The sequence below is a fragment of the Lithobates pipiens genome, unplaced genomic scaffold (genome assembly GCF_037356315.1).
Source record: "Lithobates pipiens isolate NorthernLeopardFrog02 unplaced genomic scaffold, aLitPip1_a1.2 Scaffold_22, whole genome shotgun sequence".
NCBI lineage: Eukaryota > Metazoa > Chordata > Amphibia > Anura > Ranidae > Lithobates > Lithobates pipiens.
The window spans coordinates 273,964,385-273,985,175 of NW_027507784.1; positions in this window are offsets into that span (position 1 = coordinate 273,964,385).

A 20,791-nucleotide genomic window follows, 5' to 3' on the forward strand; every position below is an offset into this window, starting at 1 on the left:
GTGGGTGTATTGGGCCTCCTGCACAGTATACACCTGAAGCTACCCCCAATTGCTGGTATTGTTCTGCTTCTATACCACAGGCAGCTGCAGCAGTTAGAGTTGGTGTATTGTGCCACCTGCACAGTATACACCTGAAGGTACCCCCAATTGCTGGTGTTGTTCTGTTCCTATACCACAGGCATCTGCAGCACTTACAGTGGGTGTATTGTGCCTCCTGCACAGTATACACCTGAAGCTACCCCAAATTGCTAGTGTTGTTCTGTTCCTATACCACAGGCAGCTGCGGCAGTTAGAGTTGGTGAATTGTGTCTCCTGCACAATATACACCTGAAGCTACCCCCAATTGATGGTGGTGTTCTGTTCCTATATCACAGGCAGCTGCAGCAGTTACAGTGGGTGTATTGGGCCTCCTGCACAGTATACACCTGAAGCTACCCCCAATTGCTGGTGTTGTTCTGCTTCTATACCACAGGCAGCTGCAGCAGTTAGAGTCAGTGTATTGTGCCACCTGCACAGTATACACCGAAGCTACACCCAATTGCTGGTGTTGTTCTGTTCCTATACCATAGGCATCTGCAGCAGTTACAGTGGGTGTTTTGGGCCTCCTGCACCGTGTACACCTGAAGGTACCCCCAATTGCTGGTGTTGTTCTGTTTCTATACCACAGGCATCTGCACCAGTTACAGTGGGTGTATTTTTCCTCCTGCACAGTATACACCTGAAACTACCCCCAATTGCTAGTGTTGTTCTGTTCCTATACCACAGGCAGCTTCAGCAGTTAGAGTTGGTGTATTGTGCCTCCTGCACAGTATACACCTGAAGCTACCCCCAATTGCTTTTGTTGTTCTGTTCCTATACCACAGGCAGCTGCAGCAGTTAGAGTCGGTGTATTGTGCCACCTGCACAGTATACACCTGAAGCTACCCCAATTACTGGTGTTTTTCAGATCCTATACCACAGGCAGGCAGCTGCAGTAATTACAGTTGGTGTACTGTGCCATCTGCTCAGTGTGCACCTAAAGCAATTGCTGGTTTTCTCATCTCCCTGCAGGCCATTAGTATGTCTGGAAGGCCAACAAGGAGAGGCAGACAGTCACGAGCCAATAAAAGAGGGCAAGCAGGCTCTGTGTCTAGAGGCAACAGTGCTGGTCATGGACACGGTGCATTGTCATTAGCACGTGGCCATGGGACACGCTTGTCCTTTTTTTCGGCAGCTGGATGTGTTGAGCCGCATCATGCCAAAGACTTGATAGAGTGGATGACCAAGCCCTCCTCATCCTCCTCATCCTCCTCATCCTCTCTCACCCAGGCTCAGGGTAATGACAAAGCAGCTGCCAACATGTACTCTTCCCTCGTCTCAATGTCATCAGTCACTCCTTCCCTAGACCCACCATATCCTCCTGAGGAGTACCCCAAACTGTTTGAGCACAGTGTTGGGTACATGCTCCATGCTCCAGGAGGATGCCCAGCGTTTTGAAGGCTCTGATGATGATATTAAGCTAGAGGAAGGCAGTAGTGTGAGCGCAGAGAGAGGGGATGCTCAAGAAGGACAGCAATCTGGCAGTCATGTTCCACCAGCTGCAGCATACTGCCAGGCTTGCTCCAGTGATGAAGAGGGAGGGGATGATGAGGTCACTGACCCCATGTGGGTGCCTGATAGGAGAGAGGAGGAGGAGGCACATCTCCAACGAGGCCGAATGCCCTCCGGGGGCCAGCTTAGGGGCAGCACACCGACTGAATCACACCGCAGAGCTCCGCCTGTGCAGGGTGCTGCCTCTGCGCGTTATTCCAAAAGTTCTTTGGTGTGGGCCTTTTTTGAGACGAGTGCATCAGTTTGCACCGCTGCTATTTGCAACATATGTCTCGAGCATATCTTGTGTGGCCAAAACATCAGCCGCTTGGGCACCACATGCTTAACCAGACATATGTTGACCTGTCATGCAGCTTGTTGGCAAGCGTACCTTAAAGAACCAAACCAAAGAACAAAGCGGACCTCTCCTTGCTCCTCATCAGCTGGGATCTCCAACCCCACTATACCTTCAGTCCTCTCTGAAACCTACACTGAGAGGAATGAAGGTTTAGAATTAGGTGTGTCACAGTCAAGTACTTGCGGGCACTCTGCTAGCAGTACACCGACGTCCGATTGTAGTAGGCAAATTTCAATGCCCCAGCTGCTGGACCATCAAAAGAAGTTCACTCCCAGCCATCCAAATGCCCAGCGGTTGAATGCTAGCTTAGCTAAATTGCTAGCACTTCAACTGCTGCCTTTTCAGTTTGTAGACTCGGCCCCCTTCCGTGAGTTTGTGCAATGTGCGGTTCCTCAGTGGCAGGTTCCCAGACACCACTTTTTCTCATGGAAGGTGATTCCGGCTCTCTACCGGCATGTAGAAGGCAATGTCCATGCCTCGCTGGACAGGGCGGTCAGTGGTAAGGTGCATATTACCGCTGACTCATGGTCCAGCAAGCATGGACAGGGATGTTACCTATCTTTCACAGCGCATTGGGTGACTCTTCTGGCAGCTGGGAAGGATGCAGGACAAGGTGCAGTTGTGTTGGAGGTTGTTCCACCACCACGCCTCCAAAATGCTACTACTGGTTGTGACACACCTCTCTCCTCCACCCCCTCCTCTTCTTCTTCCTCCTTGGCCTCTTCCTGTGCTTTGTTCTCGGAACTAGCGATGCTCCGTAGGCGTTCAAGGGGCTACGCAAGTACGCAGGCAAAAAGATGTCATGCCGTGCTTGCGCTGGTGTGTTTGGGGGACAGGAGCCACACTGGGGCAGATATTTTGTCAGCTCTGCAGGGGCAGGCCGAGAGGTGGTTGACGCCACACCAGCATAAGCCAGGAAGGGTGGTTTGCGACAATGGCACCAACCTCCTCTCTGCCCCCCGAGAGGGACAACTGACCCATATGCCCTGTGTAGCTCACATCCTTAACCTGGTGGTGCAGCGGTTATTGGGCAGGTATCCGGGCTTACAGGATGTCCTGAGGCAGGCCAGGAAAGTCTGTGTGCATTTCCGCCAGTCATATAATTCCAGTGCTCGGCTGGCTGAGCTCCAAAAGGAATTGAACCTGCCCAAGAACCGCCTTATCTGTGACATGCCCACCAGGTGGAACTCAATGTTGCGTATGCTGCAGTGGCTGCACATGCAACAGAGGGCCATCAATGAGTACCTGTGCGACTACAGCACCAGGACAGGGTCAGGGGAGCTCGGTTTTTTCACCACACCAGTGGGGCATGATCAGGGATGCATGCACTGTCCTGTCACCATTTGAGGAGGCCACGAGGATGGTGAGCAGTGACAGTGCATGCATCAGTGACACTGTACCTCTTGTCCACCTGTTGGAGCATACCCTGCATGGAATAATGGACAAGGCTCTTGAGAACAGAGGCAGGAAGAGGAGGACTTCTATATACAAGTATTATGGTGCTTATAAAAACACCCACCCACCTATCACTATTTTTCAAGAAATGAAAAACACTTAATATTTAAAAGGCATAATAATAATGCTGCAAGTAATAATGCTGTAGGTGCAATCAGCACAAGAGGGGGAATGGAAAGGGACGGGGGGAATGGGAGTGAAAGGGGCGGAAGTAAGGCGAGGACCCCTTCCTTAACTAGGTCTAAAATCCGACAGGGAAGGGGTTAATCACTCTCAGGGAGGTAAAAACTCTTAGGGGGGTAAAAGTACGGTCCAAACACGGCAGCCATCCAGTGGAAACTGAAACAGGTTCCCAATTAGTACTGTAAAGATAAGAGAGAGAGGCGCCTCTGAGTGTAGACTGTAAAATTCTTATTTAATGCACAGGTGGTTAAAAACACTCACATTAAGTAGTACATTAACAGGCAATGTAAAGATTCCAAACCGGAGAGAGACCCTCGATGTGTCATCTGTATCCCTTGTGCTGGGGGAGTCTGGATCTACTGCCTAGACACCTTAGCGCCTGGTGGAATTAACGAAAGTATTCAGATTTCGACTATTCTTTGATTCCTCCTCTTTCTATTATTACTTGTTATTATATATATACTGTATATATACATACATATATATATATATATATATATATATATATATATATATATATATATATATTTTTTTTTTTTTATTATTATTATTATTTTTAGATTTATTTATTTTTTTTTTTTATTATTATTATTATTATTATTATTATTATGTTTATTTATTTTTAGATTTATATCTATTTTTATTTTTATTTCCACATCCATCATTTTCATTTTTATTTCTTCTTCATTCTTATATTTTTATTTCTTTTTTTTTTTCCCATCAATTCCCATTTATTTTGTCCTTCTTCTCCCTCTCATAATTTTTTTTTTTTTCATTCATTTTTTTCATTTTTTTCATTTTTCTAATTTTTTTCTTTTTTTTCATTAGTTTCATTATTATCTTTTTTCACTTTAGTTTCATTACTAACTCCTCTTACTTCACCACACATATATAAATAAAGATATATACATGTCCATACATATATCTTGCACTACTCTTTCTCCCATTTACTCCTTTTCTTCCTGTTTCCATTGTATTTAGTTCTGTGTCATCACATTATTATGGTCCCCCTGCATTAGTCCGTGCCTTATTAGTTCCTATGCCTGTATATTGGTTCCGGCATCCCCACCCCCTTTCCCTCCCCTGTGTGCTATTTATACCCCTGCCCTGATTACAAGAGCCCAGCTTGATAAAGGAGCGCAGCCGTCCTGTCATACACGGTCTTGCCAGTTCAGGAAACGCGTTGCATCCCCTGTGACGTCATCTCCCTTTGCCCGGAGTTCCTCGTGCGTTCCACGCCTCGGACTAACGCTCACTGCTCTACATCGGCCGGCTCTGCACATCTAATACAGCCCCCAGGAGCGGACACACACTGACAGGACTCCCCCAGCGCAAGGGATACAGATGACACATCGAGGGTCTCCCTCCGGTTTGGAATCTTTACATTGCCTGTTAATGTACTACTTAATGTGAGTGTTTTTAACCACCTGTGCATTAAATAAGAATTTTACAGTCTACACTCAGAGGCGCCTCTCTCTCTTATCTTTAAGAGGAGGACTTCCTTGCCTCTCAAGGCCCCCTTTATCCAGACAGTGTTCCTGCTGTCCCGCCGATCACATAGGAAGAGGAGGAGGAGGAGGAGGATTGTGTCAGCATGGAGGTGGAGCCTGGCACTCAGCATCAGCAGCAGCAGTCTTTTAGGAATGATTTACAGTCCCAAGAAACCCGTGGACTTGAACGTGGCTGGGAGGAGGTGGCTGCGGATCATGTCGTCCTTAGTGACCCAGAGGACTCTGGACCGAATGCATAAGCTAACCTATGCTGCATGGCCTCCCTGATCCTGCAAAGCCTGCGGAAGGATCCTCGTATTCTTCGGATCAAGGAGAGGGACCATTACTGGCTGGCCACTCTCCTTGATCCACGGTACAAGGGTAAGGTTGTGGACCTTATTCTGCCGTCACAGAGGGAGCAGAGGATGAGACATCTCTGGAAGGCATTGCAGAAAGGTCTGTGCAATGCGTTCCCAGAGACTGGGAGGTTACAAACTACCTAGGGGCAAGGTCAGACTTGGACACCTTTCCCACCGAAAATCCTCTGGCTTACTGGGTCTTGAGGATGGATCACTGGCCAGAGCTTGCACAGTATGCAACTGAGCTACTGGCCTGTCCTGCATCCTGCGTTCTTTCGGAACACACATTCAGTGCTGCTGGAGGCTTTGTAACCGATCACAGGGTGCGCCTGTCCACCGACTCGGTTGATCGACTGACCTTCATAAAGATGAATCAGTCTTGGATCACCACTAGCTACCAAGAACCTGAAGCTGATGTAACTGAATTATTTTTCTTTGGAATGTCACATGCCTTCAAAACTGCCTATGCTGATGCTGAGTGACTATCCTGTTAAGTTGACTGACTACCCTCTTCTCCTCAATGGTCCTGCTGTAACTTGGAAGAACATTTTTGGTTCTGGGCGCCGTCACCAGTGCCTAAGGCCCAATTTTTCAGCCCCTGTTTAACAGGGGCATGTAATTACAATTTTTGATGCAATGCTTTGCAGCAGGGCTCATTCCTGCACTCCAACTAGAGTATCTGGGAGAGGTTGCAATTTTGTGGCACCAGCACCAGTGCCTAAGGCCAAATTTCCAGCCCCTGGTTAACAGGAGCATGTAATTACAATTTTTGATGCAATGCTTTGCAGCAGGGCTCATTCCTGCACTCCAACTAGAGTATCTGGGAGATGTTGCAGTTTTGTGGCACCAGCACCAGTGCCTAAGGCCAAATTTCCAGCCCCTGGTTAACAGGAGCATGTAATTACAATTTTTGATGCAATGCTTTGCAGCAGGGCTCATTCCTGCACTCCAACTAGAGTATCTGGGAGAAGTTGCAGTGTCGTGGCACCAACACCAGTGCCTAAGGCCCAATTTTTCAGCTCCTATTTAACAGGTGCATGTAATTACAATTTTTGATGCAAAGCTTTGCAGCAGGGCTCATTCCTGCTCTCCAACTAGAGTTTCTGTGAGGTGTTGCAGTGTTGTAGCACCAGTGCCTAAGGCCCAGGTGCATGTAATTACAATTCTTGATATAATATTTCACAGCAGGGCCCTTTCCTGCGCCCACCGAGAGTAACTGTGAGGACTTACAGTGTTTTGGCACCAGCACCACCACCACCACAACCACCAAAGGCCCAATTTTTCTACCACTGTTCAACAATGGCATGTAATTACAATTCTTGATTAGGGATGAGCCGAACACCCCCGGTTCGGTTCGCACCAGAACTTTCGAACGGACCGAAAATACTTTAGAACCCCATTGAAGTCTATGGGACTCGAACGTTCGAAATAAAAAGTGCTAATTTTAATGGCTAATATGCAAGATATTGTCCTAAAAAGGGTTTGGGGACCTGGCTCCTGCCCCAGGTGACATGGTTCAATGCCTAAAATGCTTTTAACAACTTAAGTTTTTTCGGGAGCACTGATTTTAATGACAATTAAAGTAAAAAAGTGAAATATTCCTTTAAATATCGTGCCTGGGGGTGTCTATAGTATGCCTGTGCAGTGCCACGTGTTTCCCGTGTTTAGAACAGTCCCTGCACAAAATGACATTTAACGGAAAAAAAGTGATTTAAAACTGCTTTTAATAACATCTGGTTCCGGCAATACGGATGAAAATCACTGAGAAAAATGGCATGGGTAGCCCCCCCTGCCCATTACCAGCCCCTTTGGGTCTTGTATGGATATTAAGGGGAACCTTGTACCCATATTAAAAAAAGGAAAGGCGTGGGGCCCCCAGGCCCTATATACTCAGAACAGGACAGGGACTGTGTAGGTTTGTTGTGTTAAGTAGAATCTGTTTGTAATTTTGAACTGGTGCATTTTTAAAGTGTAGCTCCAGTCAAAAAATTAATTTTTAAGCTTTTAGGAAAACATAGGAAAGGGATATCACCCCTGTATAATTTGTTTTGCCGTCTGTCTTTTTTCCTCTCACTTCCTGTTGTCTCCTTCCGTTTGCAAGTAGGAGACATTTGTAAGTTGGATGTTTGAAAGTAGGGGCCTGCCCTATATGCTCTGCAAAAATGGGGGCCTAAGGTGTTGGTGTTGTTGGAATTGTAATTACATGCCATTGTTGAACAGTGGTAGAAAAATTGGGCCTTTGGTGGTTGTGGTGGTGGTGCTGGTGCTGTAGTCCTCACAGTTACTCTCGGTGAGCACAGGAATGGACCCTGCTGTGAAATATTATATCAAGAATTGTAATTACATGCCACTGTTAAACTGGGGCTGAAAAATTGGGCCTTAGGCACTGCTTGCTGTTGCCACAACACGCAACCTCTACCATATACTCTAGTTGGATTGCAGGAATGAGCCCTGCTGCAAAGCATTGCATCAAAAATTGTAATTACATGCCCCTGTTAAACAGGATCTGAAAAATTGGGCCTTAGGCACTGGTGCGTGTGCCACGAAACTGCAACCTCTCCCAGATACTCTATTTGGAGTGCAGGAATGAACCCTGCTACAAAGCATTGCATCAAAAATTGTAATTACACGCCCCTGTTAAACAGGGGCTAAAAAATTGGGCTGGTGGCACCGGTGCTGTTGCTACGACACTGCAAGCTCTCCCATATACTCCAATTGGAGTGCAGGAATGAGCCCTGCTGCAAAGAATTGCATCAAAAATTATAATTACACGCCCCTGTTAAAAAGGGGATGAAAAATTGGGCTGGTGGCATCACCCAGAACCAAAAATGTTCTTCCAAGATATCAGCGGAGGAGGAAGAGGATAGACAGTCAACATAACAGGACAGTCACTCAGCATCAGCATAGGCAGTCTTGAGGGATGTGATATTTAAAAAAAAGATATTCGGTTACATCAGCTTCAGGTGCTTGGTAGCTGGTGGTGATCCAAGACTGATTCATCTTTATGAAGGTCAGTCGATCAACCGAGTCAGTGGACAGGCGCACCCTGTGATCGGTTACAAAGCCACTAGCAGCACTGAAGGTGCGTTCCGAAAGAACGCTGGATGCAGGACAGGCCAGTAGCTCAATTGCATACTGTGCAAGCTGTGGCCAGTGATCCATCCTCAAGACCCAGTAAGCCAGAGGCTTTTCAGTGGGAAAGGTGTCCAAGTCTGACCTTGCCCCTAGGTATTCCTGCACCATGTAAATCAGATGCTGGCGATGGTTGCTGGAACCGATCATACCTTGGGGCTGCGAACTAAAAAATTGTCTGAACGCATCGGTCAGACGGCCACCTTCTCCACCGCTCCTTCTGCCTGAAGCCTCAGCAACACGTTGTCCAGGAACAGGAGTTTGTAACCTCCCAGTCTCTGGGAACGCGTTGCACAGACCTTTCTGTAAGGCCTCCCGGAGATGTCTCATCCTCTTCTCCCTCTGCGACGGCAAGATAAGGTCGGCAACCTTATCCTTGTACCGTGGATCAAGGAGAGTGGCCAGCCAGTAATGGTCCCTCTCCTTGATCCGAAGAATACAAGGATACTTCCGCAGGCTTTGCAGGATAAGGGAGGCAATGCAGCCTAGGTTAGCTGAGGCATTCGGTCCGGAGTCCTCTGGGTCACAAGGACAACTAGATCCACAGCCACCTCCTCCCAGCCATGTAGAAGTCCACGGGTTTCTTTGGACTGTAAATCATCCCTACAAGACTGCTGCTGCTGATGCTGAGTGCCAGGCTCCACCTCCATGCTGACACAATCATCCTCCTCCTCCTCGTCCTCTTCCTGTGTGATGGGTGGGACAGCAGGAACACTGTCTGGATAACGGGGGCCTTCAGAGGCAAGGAAGTCCTCCTCTTCCTGCCTCAAGTGCCCTGTCCATTATTCCACGCAGCATATGCTCCAACAGGTGGACAAGAGGTACAGTGTCACTGATGCATGCACTGTCACTGCTCACCATCTTTGTGGTCTCCTCAAAATGTGACTGGACAGTGGCTGCATCCCTGATCATGCCTCACTGGCGTGGTGAACTCCTTTTGGAGCTCAGCCAGCTGAGCACTGGCATTAAAGGATCAGGACATCCTGTAAGCCCAGGTACCGTATATACTCGAGTATAAGCCGAGATTTTCAGCCTCTTTTTTGAGGCTGAAAGTGCCCCCCTCGGCTTATACTCGAGTCATCGCTGTCTGCCCGCTCGATCAGCGTGTCGAGCAGACAGACAGCGGCCATTCTGATTCAAAAGCCGCGCCTCCGGCTCCCCCTTCGCCTGTGATAGGCGGAACACTGAATTTCCCAGCAGCCTGTGTTCCGCCTATCACGGACTTCGTATCATCCTCGTACTACGGACGAGGATGATACGACGTCTGTGATAGGCGGAACACAGGCTGCTGGGAAATTCAGTGTTCCGCCTATCACAGGCGAAGGCGGCGGCGCAGCTTTTGAATTTTACAATGGCCGCCGACGAACGAAGAGGGCACGGGACGGAGGCAAGGCACAGGACGGCACGGCACGGGACGGGACGGGACGGGACCGGAGGCAAGGCACGGCGGCGAGGCACGGCGGCGAGGCACGGCGGCGAGGCACGGAGGCAAGGAGGCTCGGCACGGGACGGAGGCTCGGGACAAAGGCTCAGGACACAGGTAGGCTGGACACACACACACACACACACACACACACACACACACACACACACACACACACACGGATACACACACACACACAGGGATGGATGGATGGATGGAGACACACACACACAGGGATGGACGGACACACAGGGATGGACGGACACACAGGGATGGACGGACACACAGGGATGGACGGACACACACACAGGGATGGACAGGCATGTCTTACCCTCGGCTTATACACGAGTCAATAAGTTTGCCAGTTTTTTTGGGGGTAAATTGGGGGCCTCGGCTTATATTCGGGTCGGCCTATACTCGAGTATATACGGTACCTGCCCAAGAACCGCTGCACCACCAGGGTAAGGGCGTGAGCCACACAGGGCACATGGGTCAGTTGTCCCTGTCGAAGGGCAGAGAGGAGGTTGGTGCAATTGTCGCAAACCACCATTCCTGGCTTAAGCTGGCATGGCGTCAACCACCTCTTGGCCTGCCCCTGCAGAGCTGACAAAATATCTGCCCCAGTGTGGCTCCTGTCCCCCAAATAAACCAGCACAAGCACGGCATGGCATTGCTTTGCCTGCGTATTTGCATAGCCGATTGAACGCCAACGGAGCACCGCTGGTTCCGAGGACAGAGCACTGGAAGAGGCCATGGAGGAAGAGGAGGGGGTGGAGGAGAGAGGTTTGTCACAACCAGTAGTAGCATTTTGGAGGTGTGGTGGCGGAACAACCTCCAACACTACAGCACCTTGTCCTGCATCCTTCCCAGCTGCCAGAAGAGTGACCCAATGCGCCGTGAAAGACAGGTAACGTCCCTGTCCATGCCTGTTGGACCATGAGTCAGCAGTAATATGCACCTTACCGCTGACCGCCCTGTCCAGCGAGGCAAGGACATTGCCTTCCACATGCTGGTAGAGAGCCGTAATCGCCTTCCGCTAGAAAAAGTGGTGTTTGGGGACCTGCCACTGAGGAACAGCACATTACACAAACTCACGGAAGGGGGCCGAGTCTACAAACTGAAAAGGCAGCAGTTGAAGTGCTAGCAATTTAGCCAAGCTAGCATTCAACCGCTGGGCATGTGGATGGCTGGGAGTGAACTTCTTTCTACGGTCCAGCAGCTGGGGCAGGGAAATTTGCCTGCTACAATCAGACATGGGTGTACTGCTAGCAGAGTGCCTGCAAGCACTTGGCTGTGACACACCTAATTCTACACCTTCATTCCTCTCAGTGCAGGTTTCAGTGAGGACTGAAGGTCTAGTGGGGTTGGAGATCCCAGTTGATGAGGAGCAAGGAGAGGTCTGCTTTGTTCTTTGGTGTGGGTCTTTGAGATACGCTTGCCAATGAGCTGCATGGCAGGTCAACATATGTCTGGTCAAGCATGTGGTGCCCAAGCGGCTGATGTTTTGGCCACGCGAGATACGCTTGAGACATATGTTGCAAATAGCAGCGGTGTGATCTGATGCACTCGTCTCAAAAAAGGCCCACACCAAAGAACTTTTGGAATAACGCGCAGAGGCAGCGCCCTGCACAGGTAGAGTTCTGCGGTGTGATTCAGTCGGTGTGCTTCCCCTAAGCTGCCCCCGGAGGGCATACTGCCTCATTGGAGATGTGCCTCCTCCTCCTCCTCCTCTCTCCTACCAGGCACCCATGTGGAGTCAGTGACCTCATCATCAACTCCCTCTTCATCACTGGAGCAAACCTGGCAGTATGCTGCAGCTTGTGGAACATGACTGCCAGATTGCTGTCCTTCTTGAGCATCTCCTCTCTCTGCGCTCACACTACTGCCTTCCATTAGCTGAGTATCATCATCAGAGCCTACAAAACACTGGGCATCCTCCTGGAGCATGTACCCAACACTGTGCTCAAACAGTTCGGGGGACTCCTCAGGAGGACATGGTGGGTCTAGGGAAGGAGTGACTGATGATGACATTGAGACGAGGGAAGAGGATGCGTTGGCAGCTGCTTTGCTAGTACCCTCAGCCTGGGTGAGAGAGGATGAGGAGGATGAAGAGGGCTTGGTCATCCACTCTACCAAGTCTTCAGCATGATGCGGCTCAACACGTCCAGCTGCCGAAAATAAGGACAAGTGTGTCCCATGGCCACATGCTGATGACGATGCATCGCGTCCATGACCAGCACTGTTGTCTCTAGACACAGAGCCTGCTTGCCCTCTTTTATTGGCTCGTGCCTGTCTGCCTCTCCTTGTTGGCCTTCCAGACATGGTAATGGCCTGCAGGGAGATGAGAAAACCAGCAATTTGTTAGTGTAATTTGTGCTGGAGGCACACAACACCCACTAACTCCTGCAGATGCCTGTATGATAGAACACCAACAATAAAGGGTAGATACAGGTGTATACTGTACTGTGCTGTGCTGGCGGGACACAACACCCACTAACTCCTGCAGATGGCTCTATTTGAGAACAGCAATAAAGGGTAGATACAGGTGTATACTGCGCTGGAGGCACACAACACCAACTAACTCCAGCAGATGGCTGTATTAGAGAACACCAGCAATAAAGGGTAGATACAGGTGTATATTGTGCTGTGCTGGAGGCACACAACATCCACTAATTCCTGCAGATGGCTGTATTAGAGAACACCAGCAATAAAGGGTAGATACAGGTGTATATTATACTGTGCTGGAGGCACACAACACCCACTAACTCCTGCAGATGCCTTTATTATAGTACACCAGCAATTAAAGGGTAGATACTGGTGTATACTGTGCTGTGCTGGAGGCACAGAACACCCACTAACTCCTGCAGATGACTTTATTATAGAACACCAGCAATAAAGGTTAGATATTGGTGTATACTGTGCTGTGCTGGAGGCACACAACACCCAATAACTCCTACAGATGGCTCTATTAGAGAACAGCAATAAAGGGTAGATACAGGTGTATACTGCGCTGGAGGCACACAACACCAACTAACTCCTGCAGGTGGCTGTATTAGAGAACACCAGCAATAAAGGGTAGATACAGGTGTATATTGTGCTGTGCTGGAGGAACACAACACCCACTAATTCCTGCAGATGGATCTATTAGAGAACAGCAATAAAGGTAGATACAGGTGTATACTGCGCTGGAGGCACAAAACACCCACTAACTCCTGCAGATGCCTTTATTATAGAACACCAGCAATTAAAGGGTAGATACAGGTGTATACTGTGCTGTGCTGGAGGCACACAACACCCACTAACTCCTGCAGATGGCTCTATTAGAGAACAGCAATAAATGTAGATACAGGTGTATACTGCGCTTGAAGCACACAACACCCACTAACTCCTGCAGATGGCTCAATTAGAGAACAGCAATAAAGAGTAGATACAGGTGTATATTGCGCTGAGGGCACACAACACCCACTAACTCCTGCAGACGCCGGAACACTACACAAGGCTGCCACGCTAGCGGCCTTATATAGTGTGGGGGGTGTACTAAACAGCCTGAGCTAAAATTGGCCACAGGCATCCTGCCTGTGGCCAATTATGGCTCTCCTCGCTGCCGGCGCTGTGATTGGCCAAGCATGCGGGGTCACAGTGCATGCTTGGCCAATCATGAGCCAGCAATGCACTGCGATGGCACAGTGCATTGTGGGCCGTGAGCACCAGGCAAATTTGGCGCGAATGGCCCACAGAGTTCTGGCTTCGCCGAACGGGCGAACAGCCGGTGTTCGAGTCGAACATGCGTTCAACTCGAACACCAAGCTCATCCCTATTCTTAATATAATAGTTCAGAGCAGGGCGCTCCAGTGCCCACCAAGAGTCACTTTGAGGGCTTACAGTGTTAACTTGTGGCAACACCAACACCTTAGGGCCAAATTTCTGCAGCGCATATAAGGCAGGCCCTTACTTTCAAACATCCAACTTACAAACGTCTCTTACTTGCAAACGGAAGAAGACAACAGGAAGTGAGATGAAAAAAGACGGACGGCCAAACAAAATTATACAGGGTTGATAACCCTTCCCTATGTTTTCCAAAAAGCTTAAAAATTGATTTTTTTTAACTGGAGCTACACTTTAAAAATGTACCACTTCAAAATTACAAACAGATTCTACTTAAGACAACAAACCTACACAGTCCTTGTCTTGTTTACACCACCTGTATACCGCTGTTCTGAGTATATAGGACCTGGGGGCCCCACGCCTTTCCTTTTTTTAATTTGTGTATGGGTTTCCCCTTAATATCCGTACAAGTCCCAAAGGGACTGGTAATGGGCAGGCCATGCCATTTTTCTCACTGATTTTCATCCATATTGCCTGAACCAGACATTACATTAAAACCGCAAGAAGTTTTAAATGACTTTTTTTCCATTAAATGTCATTTTGTGCAGGGACTGTTCTAAACACAGGAAACATGTGCCCCTTCACAGACATACTATAGACATCCCCTGGCATGATATTTAAAGGAATATTTCACAGCGACAGCTTCTTGGCAGGATAGCTCAGTGGATTTCGTTTTCTGTCTGAGCTCATCTCTAGTGGTGGTCAACTTGGTCAACTTGAAAATTACAGAGGGCCTCATGTGCAGCCCCAACACTTCCAGAGGGCCGCACAGTAGCAGTGCATTTCACACCTTAGTGCCTCTGCATTTTTTTGGAACAGATAGCAATTCATGCTGAAGAATTTGCAGTGCAATAGTACCCAACATTAATATCAGTGAGTACAATAATAACCCCCAGCATGCCAGGGACCAGAAAAGAAAAGTGCCTCGGGACTGATGGAAAGGGCCCCTTGGGACCAGTGGGAACAGGTAATAGAATAGGTAAGTATAAGCATCTTTTCTTTCACAAGGTAGATAGAATAGTCCAGAGGTGTAAGTAAAACCTTTATGGTCCCTGTGCAAGAAGCCATGAAGGCCCCCCTGACCCACTAGTCAGGGGTGGAAATAGGTTTAGCATTAGACCCCTTTTACACTCAGGCCTTTTTCAAGCATTAAAGTGCTAAAAATGGCACCTGAAAACCACCTCCCCTGCAGTCCCAGTGTGAGAGCCTGAGTGCTTTCACAGTGGAGTGGTGCGCTTGCAGGACGTTAGAAAAAGTCCTGCAAGCAGCATCTTTGGAGCAGTTTACGAGCGGTGTATACAGCGCTCCTCCACCGCCCCTGCCAATTGAAATTAATGGGCAATTTTCAGGCGCATTTAACCATTTCTTCGGCCGCTAGTGGGGGTTAAAAGCTCCCAGCTAGTGGCCAAAAGCGCAGCTAAAACAACGGTAAAGCGTCACTAAAACTAGGGGCACTTTACCGTTAATGCAGCCCACAGGCAGTGTAAGACGTCTGTCTCTGCTAGATGCGCAAGTGGAAAGATATCTGTATTTTGTCCCACCATGTGGTAGCCGCTAATCATTTCAACAACAGCAGCAATATGCCCGGTTGGCTTTGCTATACTAGTGGTGTCTTGCATATGAATATAAATCCATCCTGTATGACCCTGTGGGCCTTTATCCAATAGTATGGACATTTGTCTAATAGAGAATTAGCTGATTCCATATTAACTATTCAGTTAAACCTGGAATAGCTTTCCTGTGGCCCCCCTAATCAGAAGCTTTGATGTTCAGCCCAAGACCCCATTTCAACATTATTTAGTGGCTTTACTGCCAAAAAACGTTTGTGGCGCAAGTGGTGCGAATGGGCGTATTTAGTTTATCCACTAAGTGTATCTTTAACTCCTGAGGAAGCTTGGATGAGCGAAACATGTTAAGTGGTATACTCTAAAGTGATAAATGTTAACAACTTTATTATTCCTTTCCATCTGAAAACATTGATGTGGATAATCAATTTTATTTTTCTGTGTGTGAATAATTTTGTAAAATTTGTTATCAAAATAAAAATATGTACTTTTTTACGATATATTCATGGTTAATATTTACTTATTATACTCAGCACCTTAAAAGTCCTGGGGTTTTTGTGTAACCCCATTTTCCCCTGTGTTTAAATTTGTTTACTTATCTAGGGATGTGGTGCTAAGTCTGTCTAGGTTTACCCCGTTTGGTGTAATATATAATAATTATTTATATATTACTTTGCTTATGTTAATTAACCCCTTGCCACCCAGGCAAATTCTGACACTTCTCTCCTACATGTAAAAAATCATATTTTTTGTTAAAAAATTACTCAGGACCCTCAAACATTATATATATATTGTTTTAGCAGACACCCTAGGGAATAAAATGGTGGTCATTGCAACTTTTTATGTTACATGATATTTGCGCAGCAATTTTTCAAATGAATAATAATAAAAATTAATAAATAGAAAAACCTACAAAAAAACTACTAAAGTTAGCCCGATTGTTTGTATACTATGAAAGATGATGTTACGCCGAGTATATAGATACCTAATGCGTCACTCTTTAAAATTGTGCACACTTTTGGAATGGCGCCAAACTTCAGCACTTTAAAATCTTTTTACAGGTTACATGTTTAGAGGTACAGAGGAGATCTAGTGCTAGAATTTTTGCTCTTGCTCTAACGTTCGCGGGATATGTAACCTGTGTGTATCTGACTCTGATACTAGCCAATGCCTCATCAGCCACTGACCTCACCACACGTCCCTGGTAAAAACAATATATTTCTACCTGCAGCAAACAAGTTAAAAGAATTAATATAAACACACATAGTAAAGTTAAAGTGATACTAAAGGCATTTAATAAAAATAATAATGTACAATTGTATCGCACCAAACAGCCCCTGAACCTCCTCTTCTGGGGTCCCCCACTGGTGATCTTGACTCCTCCTCTTCTCCATGTGCCCCCATAGCAAGCCGCTTGCTATAGGGGCACATGTGCATGCTCACTCCTGCAGCCATGCACATCGCTGGCTTGATTGAGGTAAGTATTTAGGGAGATGGCAGAGGACAGCACACCGTAAAACATTTTTTTACCCTAATGCAAGAAATGCATTAACCACTTAGCAACCGCCCCACATACATCGACTTCGGCAGGGCGGTTGCTGTGCGCTGGATCACATATCTGGTACACAATCAGCGCTTCCGGGAAAGGTGCATGTGCCAGCCAACCTTGATTGTGCTGTGATTTGTTACAGCACAAGTCGATCAGTGGGTCTTGATGACCAATGATTAATCGCCCCACTGATTGGCTCCATCATTCCCGAAGAGGACTCTGTTTTGGTAAACAACACAGAGCTTTGTACACTGACAGGCAATCTTGCTGTTTTTTTATTCCCCGCATAGCAGAAAAAAAAAAAAAAAGATTGCTTAGTACAATCAGCACACATTACACATTGTTAGGCACATATTTAACCTCTTGATCGCCCTTAGATGTTAGCACCTTCTCAGCTAGTGACATTAGTACAGTGACACTAGCACTGTACAGTAGCACTGACCCTTGTATTAATGTCACTATTAATGTCAGTGTCAGTCAATGTACCGGCCAACCAGCATCAGTTAGTGTCAGATTTTCCACCAGACTATCACAGTCTCATTATAAGTTGCTGATCACCGTCATTACTAGTATATAAAACATTAATTCCAGTATATATACCATAATTTGTAGATGTTATAACTTTCATGCAAACCGATCAATATACATTTATTGTGTTTTTTTTTTTGTTTTTTTTTACCAAAGACATGTAGCAGAATATTTTTTTTCCAAAACTTATGAATACATTTGATTTTATTGGATATGCTTTATAGCAGAAAGTAAAAAATATTGTGTTTTTTTTCAACATTTTCCGTATTTTTTGGGTTTATAGAATAAAAAAAATCAGAACCATTTTAGTTTGGGGTTGAATTACTAAAATTGGAAAATGTGGTGCATAGTAACCAATCAGCTCTCAGGTTTTTATGACAAAGCTTAAATGAACAAGTTGAAGTTAGAAGCTGATTGGCTACCATGCACAGCTGCACCACATACTGAGTGTTCCAGTTTTAGTAAATCTCCCCCAATATGTAGCAGTTTATATCCAAAGAGAAAAATATACTGTATATATCCGCATTTCTTCATTCCCAAATTTTGCACTTGCTATTTTTCGTACATTAACCCCTATATCTATTAAAAATGTAACAATGTCAAAATCATATCTCTCTATGTAAGTACAACGTAGAAATACAATACAGTATCTGAACACCAGAGAATTGGTTTGAAAGATAAGGAAACTTTTAACCAAAGTTTTGTATCCTTTTGCCCTCACCCACAAAAAGAACTAGCCTATGCTTTTCCCTCAAAGCTCCATAATTACTGAGGTTGCACCACTGAAGCAAAAGGCAATTTTTACATCCCTCCAAGCGCTTCTACATATTGATGTCCATATGTATGCAGGAGAAACATTTAGCGATAGATTTCCTGTAACTAGCAAGCTTATTCCCACCCACAATATGATGGGTACCCTCACTGATCCATAGGATGGTTGAAGGGGTAGGGCTAAGCTAGATTATTCCTGTAAAAGTCAAAATGATTTTCAACCACAATATAGAGGTCAGTCTCTCTGATCAATAGTATGGTTCAGGAGATGGGAGGGGTGAGGCTAAATTAGAATTTTTCTGAAAAAACTTGAGTATCTCATGTCATTTTAGCTAGTCTATATCTCTGGATCTGCAGATTGTTTTCAGTGATGGCAAGCTCTGTATATGCATTTTTCTATCATGTGTACGGGTTGAATTGACATGACAGGTTTACTTAAAATGGTTGTTGGACAGACACATTTTAGGGAGATCTGCTCATCTGTAGACACTGCCAACATTTACTACTCCAATGTCAAAACCCCTTTAGCCCTTGTACACATGGTCGGAGATTCCGACGGAATGTGTCCTATCGGACCGTTTTGTCGGATATTCCGACTGTGTGTGGTCTGCATCGGACTGTTTCCGTTGGAATATCCGACAGACCAAGTTTTCCAACTTGCCGGTAAAATTTTCCGACAAAATGGTCCGATGGGACATACTCCGATCATGTGTAGCCTACTCCGACGGACAAAGTGCCACGCATGCTCAGATCAAATTCCTAGACAAAAGCTATTGGCTACTAGCCTGAACGTAGTCCCGTCTAAGGAAATAACGTCATCACGTTATGTACAATCAGATTTTCCGACAACTTAGTCCGACCGTGTGTATGCAACATCACTCGGAATTAATCCGTCGGAATCTCCGACTGTGTGTACAAGGGCTTAGACTTATTGAGTAGCATGACAATGTGATGAAATCAACATGAGATAAATAATGACTGCTTGATGTGGAGCTCTACAAGTTGCAGATTTATTCTATACTTTATTTCTATCAGCTCAGTAGATTGTTTTAAAAAGGCCTGGATTCTATATTGGCAACTAATATTTATAGGTAAAGTTGATCTAGGGCATATCTGATTTCCTTTTGGGCAATCAGGAAGGATTTTTTTTCCTCTGCTGGAGCAAATTGGATCATGCTTTATTGTTTTTCTTTTTTGCCTTCCTATGGATTAACTGTGGGTATAGGATTGTGTATATGAGATTGCATAATTTTTTTCCCCTTCTATTGGTTGAACTGGGTGTGTCTTTTACACCCCTCACATTTTTATAAATATTTTATTATATCTTTTCATGTAACAACACTGATGGGAATGACACTTTGCTACAATGTAAATAACTCAACACACAGTCATTAATGTCTAAACCGCTGGCAACAAAAGTGAGTACACCCCTAAGTGAAAATGTCCAAATTCAGCCCAAAGTGTCAATATTTTGTGTGGCCACCAATAATTTCCTGTTGGGCATGGAGTTCACCAGAGCTTCACAGGTTGCCGATGTAGTCCCTTTCCACTCCTCCATGACAACATCACCGAGCTGGTGGATGCTAGAGCCCTTGCGCTCATCCACTTTCTGTTTGAGGATGCCCCACAGATGCTCGATAGAGTTTCGGTGTGAAGACATGTTTGCCAAGTCCATCACCTTTACCCTCAGCTTCTTTAGCAAGGCAGTGATTGTCTTGAAGGTGTGTTTTGGGTTGTTATCATGTTGGAATACTGCCCTGCGGCCCAGTCTCCGAAGGGAGGGGATAATGCTCTGTTTCAGTATGTCACAGTACATGTTGACATTCATGGTTCCCTCAATGAACTGTAGCTCCCCAGTGCCAGCAGCACTCATGCAGCCCCAGACCATAACACTTCCACCACCATGCTTGACTGTAGACAAGGCACACTTTTCTTTGTACTTGTCATGTTTCACATGCCTTGTGATATGCCTTTAAATGTTATATGTATTATTCTGTCCCTGGCTCCTCCCCTTCCTGTATCTCAGCTTATTCTGTATAGTTATCCCCACCCTTCTCCCAGTAATGCATTTCTTCACACATGTGGACTGGATCACATTATGATCTTTTGACCTATCCGATGTTCATTGTTGTAAGATCCTCACAGTTTATGGATTAAACTTCATAAGCTCAACAAGGTGTAGTCTAAATCGAGTCACTGTCTGTTTATCCAAATAAGATTGGAGTTATTGCATCTCAACACAACTAACTGTAAGTTGCGGAGATCACACTTTTAATGCTTAGATTGGAGAGACAGAACAGTCAAAAGATCATTAGAAAGATCAGTCAATGCATCCTTAGGAAGATCAATCAAAAGATCTGATCTTTGCTAGCTCTGGAACCACTGTGAGAGGTTATATGGACACTGGAAATAGCTATCAGGCAGTGCAGCCATTAATACACAAGTCTGTATGTGTGTCTGCAAGCAATTCTCAGCATAGCACTCATCAGCCACAGGACAATATTATTGCTGTGAGTGTTCATAT